A 15,762-nucleotide genomic window follows, 5' to 3' on the forward strand; every position below is an offset into this window, starting at 1 on the left:
AAACAAAGGCCTAAGTAAAATTGCAGATTTATTTAACAATAACATTCTTATTCTTATGTCGTTTGAAGATTTGAGGCAAAAGTATGACATCCAACCAAAACATTTTTTTAAATATATCTGCAGATAAGAAGCTATATATTTAAGATACAGAAATCTTTATCTCTCCCTACTCTTAGCTGTATAGAAGAAATAGCAACAAATCAACACCCTAAGAGGGGACTGACGTCAAGTTTTTATGCAATAATCATGGATGGATCAAAGGTTTCCTCAGAGAGTAAGAGATTGGCATGGTGTGAGGATTTAAACTCTGCAATCTCAACTGAGGAATGGCAGAAGATTTGCTTAAAATCTCAAACACAAACAATAAATAACCATTTTAAATTACTTCAGTATAAGTGGATAATGACAACATATGTAACACCAACTCAGCTAAATAAATTCAGCCCCAATAATCCCGACACGTGCTACAAATGTGGTAGAAAGGGCACATTATATCACTGCGTATGGGACTGCCCATAAATCCAGGCTTTTTGGAGAGAAGTGATGGATATGATTTTACACGTCACAGGTATAAAGCTATTATTAGACGCCAAACTGTGTATCTTTGGCATTTTTCCCGTAAATCATAATCTAAGCAAGACAGATAAATCTATGATTACTTTCTGCATCTTACAAGCTAAATATACCATAGCCAAATCTTGGAAATCCACTATCAAACCAAGTGTTAATGTCTGGCTTGCAGGACTGTCAGACTGTCTTGCACTGGAAAAACTCACTTTTACGTTAAAGGGTAAATATCTCGTCTTTGACAATATGTGGAGTTCTTTTATGGTGTTCTTAGGGGGGAGGAAAGCATTGGAGGCATGCTCTCTCCGTATATGTCACCCATCAACAAATGAGTATTGCTATGTATTTAGTATACGCCTGTTTGTCTTTGCTTAGTTTTATCGGAAGTGCTTTTCTCTTCGGGATAACTTCGGGATAAGTTAACATTTGGACCACCAGTGATTCTCAAGGATGACTTATGTTGACTTACTGTGCCAAATATCGCATGTTACAGCCCTGTCATGTTTATGTTTATTTTATTGAAGATGAGCAGTTACTGTGACAGTTCTGATTTGCACCTGTATTATTTGTTGTAGTGTTATTATTTTCTGAAAAAATTAATAAACACACTTGTTGAAAAAAAAAAAAAAAGGGATGCCATTTTCTGAATTTACCAGACTGTTCTAGCTGTTCTATTATTTGCCTTTACCCACTTAGTCTTTATATCCACATTATTGATCATTACTTATCTAAAATCTAATTGTGAAGATATTTTGTTAAAACACCAATTGTCAAGCCTACAATATCGTCCTAATATATATATCGACATCGAGGTATTTGGTCAAGAATATCGTGAGATCAGCTCTATTGTGCACCCAGATAATGTGCAGCTTTCTACCCTGACAACCTTCTTCAGTGAGCTCTGAGGCGCTCACAGCTCTGATCCCCTGAGAAGATGAGGACTGAGCTGCAGGACAAGAGGGAAGCCTCAGCTCTGCCCCAAGAGGAGCTCAGAGTTCCCCTGTTGCACACAGTTTCCCTGCTGAACATCACTAAGGCTGTGCACAGTGTGTGTGTGTGTGTGTGTGTGTGTGTGTGTGTGTGTGTTACAGGGCTAAGTCGCGGGGAATATCACAACAAACCAAACAGCAGAGAAACAGCATACAGTAGAAACTAACAGAAACAGGAGCACACAGCTGGATTAGTTACTATTTCAGCATGTTACAGAGTATTAAAAGTAACACTACTCATTATACAGCAGAATGTCCCTTTCAGTATTTTATTAATATATATTATAATGGATACTTATTACGGATTCATTAACCTTTAATGATGTAACTGATCAAACAGACTTTATCTTAACTACTTTATATACTGTTGGAGATGTACTTGTTACCACTGCTCAGTGGTCAACATATACATGTTGTGTATATTTCACGTAATTTTTTTAATTATTTATTATTAAGTCTTATTCAATATTTAAATCCTCCATCTGTAAAATAGACTGTGGATTTTTTGCTTGCTTTCATCTGAAAATCCTATGTGTTTCAGTGACAATGAATTTGTTTCAACAGCCATTGTTCACCGAAAAATTAATTAAGTACTCATTACCATGCACTCCCAGTTTCTCTAACACATACACACAGATGCAAAATATGTTTTCATTGTGTCCTTTCATCCATGATTTCCTATTGGAAAGCTTTACAGACAAAGGAGCCAGATATACAGTCAGCTTAAATAATTAAGGTGGGCTCTACCAAACGAGAGGGTTCACCCTCTGTTGAAGCACCTCAGCAAGACCATTTCCAAAGTCAATTAATAAAATAATTGCCCCAGCTTTTCACCAGTCCTCTCTGGACTTCTTCAGTCCCACGGTGATTCTTCACTTGTTGCACAATTGACCTGAAGAATAACCTGAATAGTGGAGCCAAGTGTAAACATCAGAATAAGAATGTGACCATTTTTATCGCAAACTGCTAATTACCTTATAACGCTAGTCATCGGGGCACGGGTAAAGTAAAAAGAAATCGCTATTTCTATACCACTAACAAGGCTCAAAATAGCACCACACTTCCACGGTAGCATTATGAGGGTCCCTACATGTAAACCGAAGCATTGAGAACTTTGTAAGTGTACAGACAGTTTATTAAGCAGCATTTTTTCTCGCCAATGTACAGTATCTGGCGGACGAAATGGATTGACTGTGGCTGCGCATCACCGTTATGGACTGCAACATCATGATTTTATTGGAAACACTGTTAGGACAGCAGCATTCCAGATAGTGCTATTAAGCTAAAAAAAAGTTGTGAATCAATTCAAATGCTTAGAAGATAAGAATCGCGATTCTTACATGAAATTATTCTTTCCAACACCTCTAGCTACATCCATTATTTGATACAGTCTATAGTTGGAATGCACCTACGGTTGTAGGTGCAGTTTACACAAAAGCCTCAATGAATGTGTCCGTGTAATGTGTTTCTAAAAACTGTCCAGCTGTTTCATCGTCGATCAGATCTCTGTATTGGTCTCATGTATCTATTCGTTCCAAGTGGAATGAATCATTTTGGTGAGTATAAATAAACATCTTCTTGCAGCCGAACATATTTTCACACTTTCATGATTTTGACAAAAACACATCACACAGAAAGGGCTTCTTCGGTAGGACAACAAACCAGCAGCTACCAAAAGAAAAACTCGGAGTCCTGCTACTGCTCAGATGCTTCTAAAGAGCCCAACAGGCCCTGACAGCATTCAGTTTACTCAAATGCCCAACGTTTTTTTCAAGAAGTAAACAGAGCTGGGTATCTGCAGCCAGGGGCACCTCTGCAGGAAAGGTGCTGGAGGTCCTGGCACGACGACAATTTGCTCTGCTCATAAAAGGCACAACAAGGTCTAACAATAACACCACAAAGCTTGACCTCACATGTGTGTATACATCTGGAGGTGTCTGCATGACTGTCTGCCTCTTCTCTTGCTGGAAGTATTTTGGGTTTTTTAGTGAAGTGTTAGTCTCTCTGGCTTTTTGTATTCTTATTATTTGCGTGTGTCCATGTCTGCAAGTCTGTCTTGTTCAATACATCTTGCAGCATTTAAATGTGTCTGTATGGTTTATTTAAGGCCTGACACAAAGGGAGACCACAATATCATGTTTATGGCTGAATGGTGGGAACTTTAAACACAGTCACAGTGTTGGAGTGATTGCCATAATGTCTCTTTGCCACCACAGAGTGTTCCCATGTTAGTCAGCTGAGCCTGCTAATGTCATGATAAATGTTCACACTGAGATTTCCTAGGAATGTAAATGTAGCTTCTGCAATCTTCCTGAGGGTTAAAGCTGATACAAGCACTACATGTATATAGTATTATCTATGTAACGTATTTGTTATTTGTGTACAGTATATCTTTTCTACTAATTTCTATCCAGTTACTTCCTCCATGGTCGGTTTCTTGTGCTGCTGTAACAGTAAACTTCCCTCCCGGGGATCAATAAAGTTGTATTTTAGATTTTCTCACAGTACATTTACTGCAATGTTAAGGTAAATGCACTTTACAGTGTCTTTGAGAGTTTCTATTTTATGCTACTATCCACTACATGCCAGTGGATACTGTACTGTAAATCTCCATAGAGCTGAGGGAAACTGCAGAGTTGGTGATAATTATCTGAGTTCATCATTATGATTGAGACATTTCATTACACAAAAACATCCATTGACCCATGAGCCATTCTTAATAATAGCATATTGATTATAGCTGCTTTAAATAAACCATCTAAATACTTCTTTCACCACTTTTTTAATAAAAACATCCAATAAATCTCACCACTGAAATAATGAATGATCTATGAATGATAATACAGATAATATAAAAGTCTCTGAGCACTATACGTACAGGAGTAGAGCATAGTGAAGCCTCTGAGGATATGTAATGCCAACACTGGTGCCAAAAAGACATCGATCCAAGGTCATCGGGTGTCAGTGTGTAGACAGAGCCGAGGTTCCCCCGAGGGGACAGCCGACCGGTCCCAGCTGGGAAAATCAGAGCAGCAGGGAGCGAGACAGGACGGGCAGCAGGCTGTGCGTCAGTGTGCAGCAGCTGGGGAGTCCCATCACGTCCATCACCTCCAGCTGTTTAGCATTGTGCTCAGTTACTAACACTGACATGCTATACGCAAGAACCACAACAACAAGCCTTCTGAGAAGTCAGCAGCTGCAAAGCCACTTCTGATGATTTCTTGGAATTCATGTCACACTTATTTAGAGTCGGTCCACCTGAGGATGGAGGAGAACTAATGTCCACTACTCAGCCTGTCAGCTGTGCTTCTCCTGGGTATCTGTAAATGAGTAATTCATGTTCACACGTTTATATTTCATGGAACCAGAAGCGGGGAAAATGGTAGGAATGTGAAGTTAAGTAACTTTCAACTTTATCAACCTTATCAATCAGAAGGAATAGGAGTCTGCCAAATCACCACCTACAACATAAAAGATCTGTGCTGAAGACCTTCCTACACAGAGCAGAACATCTCATTAATGAGGAGGATAGAGAGAGGGGGGAACTCTAGGCCAATAGGTATAAGATGTTGATGATGAGAGCAACATCAGCTGTCTGTAAACACCACACCGTAGCAGCATCGACTGAAAAGAGATCAAAGGTTATCATCCAGGAGTCAGTGGACGACCGGAGAAAGATCAGGCCAACCACATCCAACGGCAGAGACCATTTTTGTACAGAGACAGGGGCTATGATCTTCCCCCGTATACAAACAATCTGTTCGATACACCATTGTGTGACTTAAGTTTCATACTTGAGATGACAACTGAGCATAAGCTATCCTGATGAAGACCCTGAGATTTACTGCAGTTGAAGGTTCTGTAGAAAAAAGTCAGAAAATTAACCTTGTGCTGAAACTTTATTTTATCAAAATCCAAAGACTACTGGATAGGTTACACTGAGTGCATCGTGGCTTAAGAGTATGTTAAAATGTCAACAAGCGGAACGTTCTATCTCAAAACAAAAGTACAAGCTGGAAAGTAAATAAATCATTGAACCTTCTCTGGTTATCAATCAAAGCCTTTCAGTTAAACTACAGTACTGACTGCACTCATATGACATATCTCTCCTTCATTCATACTCCTTCTCTCCAATATACTTTCTACAATCCTGCTTGGGTTTGAATCTGATAAAAACACTATTAAATCTGCTTGGCCACTCTTCTACGCTGATGAATAAGCTGCTATTTGTATATTTTATGAATGCTCTATATCAAATTATTTAATCATCAAAAATATGAACTTTTTTTAACAAAAGGGATTTAACCATCTGAGATCCACATTACACCTATTTATGTCTTTTTTTGGGGAGGGACAGGATCTTTAGGTGGAGATAGCAGGTCAACAGTATATCCCACATAGAAGTGGTATACATCATCTGAACGCTGGGTACCTGAAGATGTGGAGATAGGGCTGGCAATGCGAGACTATCCTAGAGGTCACAGCAGGTCATTTTATACAGTGACATATGAATACAATTGGGCTCATTGAATCCACAAGAGTCTCAGCTTTCCAGTCATACCCAATTTATGCAACTCCAAGTCTGTTTAGGGATCCCAGTATGTAGAAATATTCAAATACACCATTTCACAATAGGCGGAAATAACAATATTTATACTGCATGAGAAAAACATGCTTTTGCCCTAAAATACATAGGATTAGCATAAAGCTAAAGATATCTTGAGGTGAAGGGTCAAGGGACCCCTGTGAAAATAGCCATGCCAGTTTTTAGTTCGCCAAAATGTAGCCTAACTGTGGAGCGTTATATAGCCCTCATCCTGACTAGCTAGCATGACATGGTAGGTATCTTTGGTTTGGGTGGAAGTAAGATGATATTTTCAGTAATGTTTATTTAGTGATTTTTTTTCTACGCAAAAAAAGTCTGCAACTCTGTGTACTTTGTGATGCATTCGCTGACCTCACAGCAACACAGCCAATCTATTTTCAGCAAACAGCTTTGAACCGAGCAGAATAAACAACCAACATAATCACACAGGATTACATCAATTCAGAGTCTCCTTAACAAGGCAGCACTGCTTTGATGACGTGTGAAAAGTAAAATCCTGTGTTCCATTCGCCGAGCAGCAGAGAAAAGGTTTCAGCGCAGTGAAAGACGGGCCCAGAGGAACTAGAGGTTCTGCTCAAAATGCTCTTTTATTATTTATCAGCTGGGCTTATTGAAAGATATTGACTGATATTTTTATTTATTTTTTTAAATTGAGTCAGCCCTAAAAGCAGAAATGAGGTTCTGATGAAGATGTGGTGACATTTCAGAAATTAATACATTGATGTTCCCTTAAGACAAAGATGAGATGTCTATATTTTAGTTCTTATTAGGGTTGGACTTTCCACCCAACAATATTTTTACAAATGTAGCATAGGCATATGCTTATTTTTTTAAAGTAAGTGCTGTAGTACAACTAGAAGGAGACAAGTTATAATTGAAATAAGTTTGGAGACACTACCTTATTTAATCATTAAATTAATAAATATTTTTGTATCTTTTTTCGGTGTTGTACTTTGTAGACGGTCCAGAAGCACTCGTCTTGCCGTCTCAACACCAGAACTAAACAGAGCTGAATTAGCACACATTTTATGCATTTCTTTCACATCTACTGCAGTCAGATTCACTGTGTTCACTCGGAAGGAATCACTTCACATGGGTAGGCACTTGTAATGACATTTCGAACATGTTAAGAGGCTAAAAAAATGTTTACCACCAGTCAGAATAGGAGCTGAGAGATTCAGCAGACTGTTGGCACTGAACAAATGGCTTTCAACTGCATGTACCGTCCACTCTCTGCGGTTCAGTGACAATTTTAACATTTTTTGGGACCGCAGACATCTTTTTAAAGCAGATGGACTTTTCCTTAACAAGCCAGGAGTAAAGCTGTTCACCTCTAGCCTACATTACTTTCTGCACCACACATCTGCTCCCTCGGCCAAGGACACAGGACAAGATAAATCAACACAAACAAAACAGGAGGAAGACACAACAAAGAGCGGCAGTGATCCACCACAGCCCCCACCTGAGCAAAGATTTGACCATGGAGGACCTCAGAGCGGAGACGAGAAATCTCAACCCCCTTCACCCGTCCAACACTCCTCAAACCCCCGTACCATCACCGACGCCTTTGAGGATCCATCGCTCTCCCCATTCACCCTTTCCCCTGTGTCCCCCTGCCACATGTTGGGGTTCACTGACCGGATGGAGCAGCTGGTAGATGCTGGAACCAAGTTTACCCCACTACATTCTCCCATCACTCGCCCCCAGCATCAACCACTGAAAGTAAAACGCCAGGCACCTCTGCCCCCTCAAGGACGGCAGCTAACTCCTTCTCAACAGACTGATAAGTATGCTTGTGTACAGAATGAAACAAGCTTTAACTGATATGTGCTGGGCCCAGGCTGCATGCCTAGTGGCACTCATGACTCTTTCCAGGACAAGCCTGGGTCCTGTGTATTCAATTCTTCGTCAATCTATGTTGTGATAGGTAATAGAAAAAGAATGGTGACTCCGCTAAGTAAGAAAAAGAAGCACTTAACTGCCAACTTAGCAAATTTAGCATCCATTCCTCGTCAGCCACAGCCTGTCCCAAAAAATGAGACAGATAACTATTTTAACACACTAACACTAGCCTTACTAAACGTCAGGTCTTTGGCGGGTAAATCATTTTTAATCAATGATTTTATTAGTAAACACAATCTTGATTTTATGTTTTTAACTGACACCTGGTTAGACCATAACAACAGTGATGCTGTTCTCATTGAGTCAACTCCCCCTAACTTCAGTTTTATGAGTGAGAATAGAGCAAATAAGAAAGGAGGTGGAGTCGCCATTTTGTTTAACGACTCGTTCCAATGTACTCAAATAGCTTATGGAAACTTTGCTTCTTTTGAATATGTGGCTCTTCAGTTAAGGTCCCCCTCTCGACCTTTATTTCTAATTATCTACAAGCCACCTAAATACTGTGCATCCTTCTTTGACGACTTAAGTGGACTGCTGTCTTTAATCTGTATTAACTTTGACTGTGTAGTTATTGCTGGTGATTTCAACATTCATGTTGACAACCCCCAGGATAGAGGGACAAAAGAACTGTGTTGTATTTTTGAGAACTATGGACTGACTCAGCATGTGACGGAGCCCACACACAACAAGGGGCACACTCTGGACTTGATTATCTCGAAGGGTTTGAACATTTCCAAGGTTGTGGTGACTGATGCTGCTCTATCTGATCATTCCTGTGTTTTCTTTAATGGCACTATCTCTGTGCAAAAAAGTGTCCAAACAAAGTTAATACGAAAACGGTATATCACTGACAACACCAGTGAAACATTCAGTCAGCTTTTCTCGTCCACACCCGCCCTCTCAGGGGTCTCAGTCACTGAGCTTGTAGACAATTTCAATTGTAAAATTACAAATGTTATTGATACCATTGCTCCAATTAAGATAAAAACTGTCTCTGATAAGAAAAGATCTCCATGGAGAAATGCCATACTGGTAAGAACAGAAAAAAGAGAGTGTCGAAAAGCAGAACGCAGGTGGCGAAAAACTAATCTCCAGGTCCACTACAACACTTTTAAAGAGAGACTTCGCATTTATAATTTGGAACTGAGGAATGCAAGGCGGTCCTTCTTCTCGGACATTATTGCCAAAAACAATAATAATTCACGTGCTTTGTTTGCTACTGTCGATAGGTTAACAAACCCTCCAGTACCAGTAGCATCTGAACTTTTATCCACAAAGGCCTGCAATGATTTTGCCACCTTCTTCAATGACAAAATTCAGAAAATTAGACAAACAGTCAGTGCTTCCATATCGAGTACAGGGTATGTGTTGTCACAGTGTCCAAGCAAAACAGATTCCAACATGACCCAATTTCGTATGATTAACTATAAAAACTTGGAGGACATTATACAACATCTGAAAACCTCCTCATGTTGCCTTGATATTCTACCAACGGGCCTTTTCAAAAATGTTGCAAATTGTTTGGCTCCAGATCTTCTACAGATTGTAAACACGTCTCTTCTCTCAGGTATCTTCCCACAGGCCCTGAAAACTGCAGTCATTAAGCCACTCTTAAAGAAGAACAATCTAGACACGTCACTAATGACCAACTATAGGCCGATATCAAACCTTCCATTTTTAAGTAAAATCATTGAAAAAACGGTTTCTCAACAATTGACCCTTTTCTTGTCACTAAACAACAGTTTTGATACCTTCCAGTCGGGTTTTCGACCACACCACAGCACTGAGACAGCTCTTGTTAAAGTCTTTAATGACATCCACTTAAACACAGATAGTGGCAAAATTTCAGTCTTGGTACTACTTGATCTCAGTGCTGCATTTGATACGGTCGACCATGACATATTACTAGACCGATTGGAAAATTGGGTTGGCTTTTCGGGCTCAGTACTAAAGTGGTTTGAGTCTTATTTAAAGAATAGGGACTACTTTGTGTCGATAGGGAATTATACATCTGAGCATACAAATATGACGTGCGGAGTTCCCCAAGGCTCCGTTCTGGGGCCTCTCCTGTTTAACATCTACATGCTTCCACTGGCTCAAATTATGGAAAACAACAAAATAAGCTACCACAGTTATGCAGATGACACACAACTGTATATAACCTTATCGCCAGGGGACTATAGTCCAATACAACAACTGACTAAGTGCCTTGAGAAAATTAACGACTGGATGTGCCAGAACTTTCTTAAATTAAATGAAGAAAAAACTGAGGTGGTTGTTTTTGGAGCAAAAGAGGAACGATTGAAAGTCAGCACTCAGCTTCAAACGATAATGTTAAAAACAACAGACAAAGCCAGAAATCTTGGTGTAGTCATGGACTCAGACCTGAATTTTAACAGCCACATTAAGACAATTACTAAGTCAGCCTATTACCACCTTAAAAATATATCAAGGGTTAAAGGACTTATGTCTCAGCAGGACTTGGAAAAACTTATCCATGCTTTTATCTTCAGTAGACTAGACTACTGTAACGGAGTCTTTACAGGTCTCCCTAAAAAATCAATCAGACAGCTGCAGCTGATTCAGAACGCTGCTGCTCGAGTTCTCACTAAGACCAAGAAGGTGGATCACATCTCTCCAGTACTGAAGTCTCTACACTGGCTTCCAGTGCCTCAAAGAATTGATTTCAAAATACTTTTGTTGGTTTATAAATCACTAAACGGTTTAGGGCCTAAATACATTTCTGATCTGCTAGTACAGTATGACCCACCCAGACCTCTCAGGTCGTCTGGGACAGGTCTGCTTGTTGTCCCTAGAGTCAGAACTAAACAGGGGGAAGCAGCGTTTAGTTTCTATGCTCCACATATCTGGAACAAACTCCCAGAAAACTGCAGGTCTGCCGCAACTCTCAGTTCTTTTAAATCAAGGCTGAAGACTTATCTATTTGATGTTGCCTTTCTTTCTATATAAGCTTATAAAGAGAAATTCCTATTTTATCTGCTTTTATATATTTAACTGTTTTAATTGCTCTTTAATGTTTCATTTCTTATACTGCACTGTAACTTTTATTCTTGTATTTTAACTGTTTTAAATGTTTTATTCTGTTTTCATGTAAAGCACTTTGAATTGCCCTGTTGCTGAAATGTGCTATACAAATAAAGCTGCCTTGCCTTGCCTTGCCTTTAAAACTTGCCCGGTTTCAGCCTCCTGGGTGCTAACGCTAGCAGGAGGATAACACGGTGTAGGCAACACCAATTGTTTTCGTTTTTCTCGCTACTGACAGCACTCCAAATTTACAAACAGAGCTACATGTTGAAATCGACCGAAATTCTCCTTTAATGAATCAGAATGTAAATGTCAATCAATGATAATGTGTAAAATCTGAACAGATTAAAAGTAAAACAGCATTTTATATTGCCAAATAGATATAAATGTAGACTCCACATAATGTGCTTCAGACCTCAACAATCCCACAACAGTTAATCCCTTGGTCCCCCAACAAATATAAATGGATTTCTTTCTTTCTTTCTCTATGTTGGATAAAATACATTGCTCTTTTCTGTGGGAAAGGGAGTTTTAATTGCTCACCACTGATAACAAGTTGCAGCCCATTACCACAGTGGTGATTAATTACAGGCAGCAGTGCCGTGGAATTAATGAAATATTGCACATGGGAAGAGTGAACAAAGTTATCTCGTCTGAGCATGTTAATGTCAAGTCTAATTGTCACATGTAACTAAACTAAGATTACAAAGCCTAGTACACTTTCAGTGCCATGGAACTCTCCAGGTGTTTAAATGTGTTTATTTCCATAGTATTAGAACAATGATATGTTTTTATTGCTTTGGCTCTGTGCTTCAGCAAATTTAAAACAATCACTATGAAGTTAATGGTCTGACCTTCAGCTTTAAAAGATATTTGAGAGTGTTCACGTCCATGTTTGGTGAACAGGGTAGATATTAGGGGTGGGGGGAAAAAATCGATACAGCATAGTATCGCAATATTTTCCGTGGCAATACTGTATCGATATACAGACGCCAAGTATCGATCTTTTATTATATATGTGTTGGTCAGTTTGTCTGCTTGACAATCCCATTTTGCAGCAATGAAATTGAAGTGAGATGAACAGAGAAATGTATCTTTTTAGATAAAACAGATGTTGACAAAGTTTTCTTTTGGGGACATACTTTGAAATTGGGAAAAATTTGAAGTTGGAAAAAAGGTAATAAATTGCAATATATCACAGAATATTGCAATATGTTTAAAATCGCAATAATATTGTATCGTGACATAAGTATCGTGATATCGTATTGTGAGGCCTCTGGTGATTCCCACCCCTAGTAGACATTGTAGACCCCCACATTTAGGACCATGCAGCAGGTAAGTGATCCTAAATATGCAGACAGGTCAGCCAAGAAGGTTTTAAGGTCAAACCAAAGTCACTAGTCACCTGATCTCAATCCATCTGAACATGAGTTTCACTTTGTGAAGTCCAGACTGAAGGCAAAAGGCCCCTAAACAAGCAAGGATATGAAATTGGCTATAGTAAATGCCTGGCTAAGCATCACCAGGGAAGTCTCCTGATGTCTCTGAGACATAATATTCAGCCAGTAGTTGATTATAAAGGGTTCACAACCAAATATGAATTAAGATAACTTGATATTAAGGGTATATTAACTTTCTGCCCCTTAAAATTGAAGGACAGTGTTGAGTCTACAGCCATGCTAGTGGCTCTGTGGCACTAAATGCTAACGTGAGTGTGCCAATATGCTCACAGTGACAATGCTAACATGCTGATATTTAGCAGGTTTAATGTTTACTTGTCATTGCCACCCTCTTAGTTTAATGGTAGCATGCTAACACAAAGTACCGTTGGGGTTGATGGGAATGTCATTAGGCTAGTTTTGCAGATATTTGATAATAAAAAAAGGATTGGAAGCATTAAAAGTTTGACTTGTTGATGGCGCTAAATGAAAAAAAAGTCAAGGGATCAGCAAAGTTATTTCCCCAATATCTAGCAATGGAAATTCATCAAAGAGTTGTTGAAGCATTTCACTCAAAACCACTAATGCCAACCTTAAGGATGGCGTTTGAGGAAAGGTCAGGGGCGCCTAGCAAGGCCAACAAGGACTACAATTCATACAGTGTTCATCTGATGTAAATGTACACACCCTCAGCTGAGAGTCAGCACTTCAGTCATTACTGTTTTAGTACCTTCTGTATAAGCAGCTGTATATGATCCTCTCATGTCGATTTATAAATGGTGCCATCATCAGAATAGAGGCTTCATGTGGCGACTTTTACAGAGCTGCACCTCAAATCTTGGTTGATAGTGGAGGAGGATGTGGCTGGAATGATGGACAGATTAACCTCCCTCCGGCTTTCAAGAATCACATTACCTGAGAGAAGCTCAGAGGCTCTTTGAAATAAAAAGGCCATAAAGGTAACATGAGTCCCTCAAAATGCACTCTGCATCCTCTCAGAATGCACAGAGAGCAAATATGCGTACATGAATCAGCTGGAGAGGAAATGGACAAAGAACATTATGACCGGGTCAATATGGATCCACCATCACTCGTTATTACATACTTCCAAATTCATATCTACACTGCTGTTTCGCCGTAGAACTTTGCAAATCCTGATTGATTCATTTACAAATATTAAATGGTGAGAGACAGACGTGATGAACTGGCAGCCAGTGCGTGGTCATCCTTAGATGACAGCTGTGACTCAGAGATGTCGGCTGTTCTACAGTGACAGCCTGCAAATGCCACCTGGACATGAAGCTTAAATAAACACTGTTTGTATTGTGACTGGCATGTAATAAGAACACTACACTTCTGCAACACTGTGGGAGCCTCTGAATAGACCATTCAACTCTACAAACAGAAATTAGAGTGAGGATCAGTCACACTCTTTCTCTTTTTGACCGATGGAAGCTCCTGGCCCTTTGCCTGACAACTCCTGCTATAGTGACACTCGATACTTGCTTTCACATTTACTTCATTAGGCTCTCTGCTGCTTTTGTTGCTAAGCCATTAGGCAAAGCATACTTTGAAATGCTTACAAATGGCTGATATCCCCTGTGGAAGAAATGAGAGCAAATTTGTTTTAATTTACAACATAGAAACATTTATTTTATCGATAAACCAAACAGAAGTGTATCTTGTTCGTCGTGATGAAATGAGAAACTGAGATAGATTTTTGTGGCGTTTGTATATATGTTAAAATCATAAATACATGTCATTTAAGTTTTGAGATGACGATCTTTAAAAAAAAAAAATACTATTCACAAATTAGCAATGGATTTTATTTTTGCCAATATGTGTATTTGCACCTAGTCCTGGGTCTTCCCTATATCTCCACCCTGGTCTGGGAACGCCTCGGGATCCCCCAGTTGGAGCTGGTTAATGTGGCTCGGGAAAGAGAAGTTTGGGGGCCCCTGCTGGAGCTGCTGCCCCCATGACCCGACCCCGACGAAGATGGATGGATGGATGGATGGTGTATTTGCACCCCATTCTTCTGCTTATTCACTGTACATGAATGCACACTCCTGTAGCCTTTCAAACACTCGTGTTGTAAGGACCTGAGTGGACCTTGACCAGCATGTGTAGGAACACTTCAGCAACACTGTGTTTTTTGTCATGAAATAGCATTTTCTTTATTTTCAGCATTTTTAGTACAATTTCATAACATATAAGTGAGAACTGAAATCCTGCTATTCACATGACTGAAAGCAACATTTAGTTGTCTGGAGAGAGTGCAGGCTTTGTAATGCATTATAAGAAAAATGATTTTACTTTTTTTAACTTGAACTGGGAGCTGAATAAATGCACTTGTTTATGGCTTTTAACTATTAACAACAAAATGTGTAGAGTGACAAGTATGAGCACAAAGATACATTAACTTTAATGCTGTTTAGGGTCCTGGGGGGTCCAAGGCCCTTTTGAACAGCTCAAAAAACATACTTAACATTGTTTTATCAACCTGATATGTCATTGCTTACTATGTTTTAGAAGGCCTCTACAGAAACATTGTCACATCATGGTTACATTTTAACACAGCATTACCTCTCCCAAACCCAGTACATCTATTTGGATGGTTTGTTCATAAGAGGTCTAAATAGTTAGGGAGTGACCCCAAACACAAGTGACTACATAGATAAAATACTGTAGATTTCTGTCTGTGAGTGAGTTTTTTCAAAGACTAGAAGAAAACTAGAATCACTGCCGTGCAGTTGTATGCCTCCGCCAGTCGGTGAAGCTTCGATTTACATCAATGTCTATCCAGACTTAAATAATTAATTTATATGTAGTATAGACCTTTAATAAAAGTTAAGTTTATTCTTTGGCAAAACGTGGATGCTTCACACACATCTTCAACCTGGCAGCACAGAAGATCTATACAATCACTACAGATTCAAAATTAGTGTCACCAATTCAGTATCCGACCAAAAGTCTCCCTTTTGTTCCTGAGAAATGGCATTGAATAATGGCCAGAAAAGTGTTTTTTTTTTTGCAGAAAATTATGATGTCACAGTAAAGTTGAACTTTGACCTTATGGATATTAAATTTCATCACTTCATAATTTTATCCTATTAGACATCTGTGTGAAATGTTGGCCTATTAGCCAAGGAATTCTTGAAGGTTGTGTTTAAAACCAGCTACTAAAAAATCCTCCTCATTATTGATTTTATTT

General features: G+C 39.2%; 1 protein-coding gene across 1 annotated transcript in view; it reads right to left on the bottom strand.

The window, feature by feature from the left end:
- Positions 1-15,762, bottom strand: part of kcnc4 (potassium voltage-gated channel, Shaw-related subfamily, member 4) — a 29,123-nt gene that overhangs the window by 11,810 nt on the left and 1,551 nt on the right. The window lies entirely within an intron of this gene.

The sequence above is a fragment of the Sander lucioperca genome, chromosome 12, assembly GCF_008315115.2.
Source record: "Sander lucioperca isolate FBNREF2018 chromosome 12, SLUC_FBN_1.2, whole genome shotgun sequence".
Lineage (NCBI taxonomy): Eukaryota > Metazoa > Chordata > Actinopteri > Perciformes > Percidae > Sander > Sander lucioperca.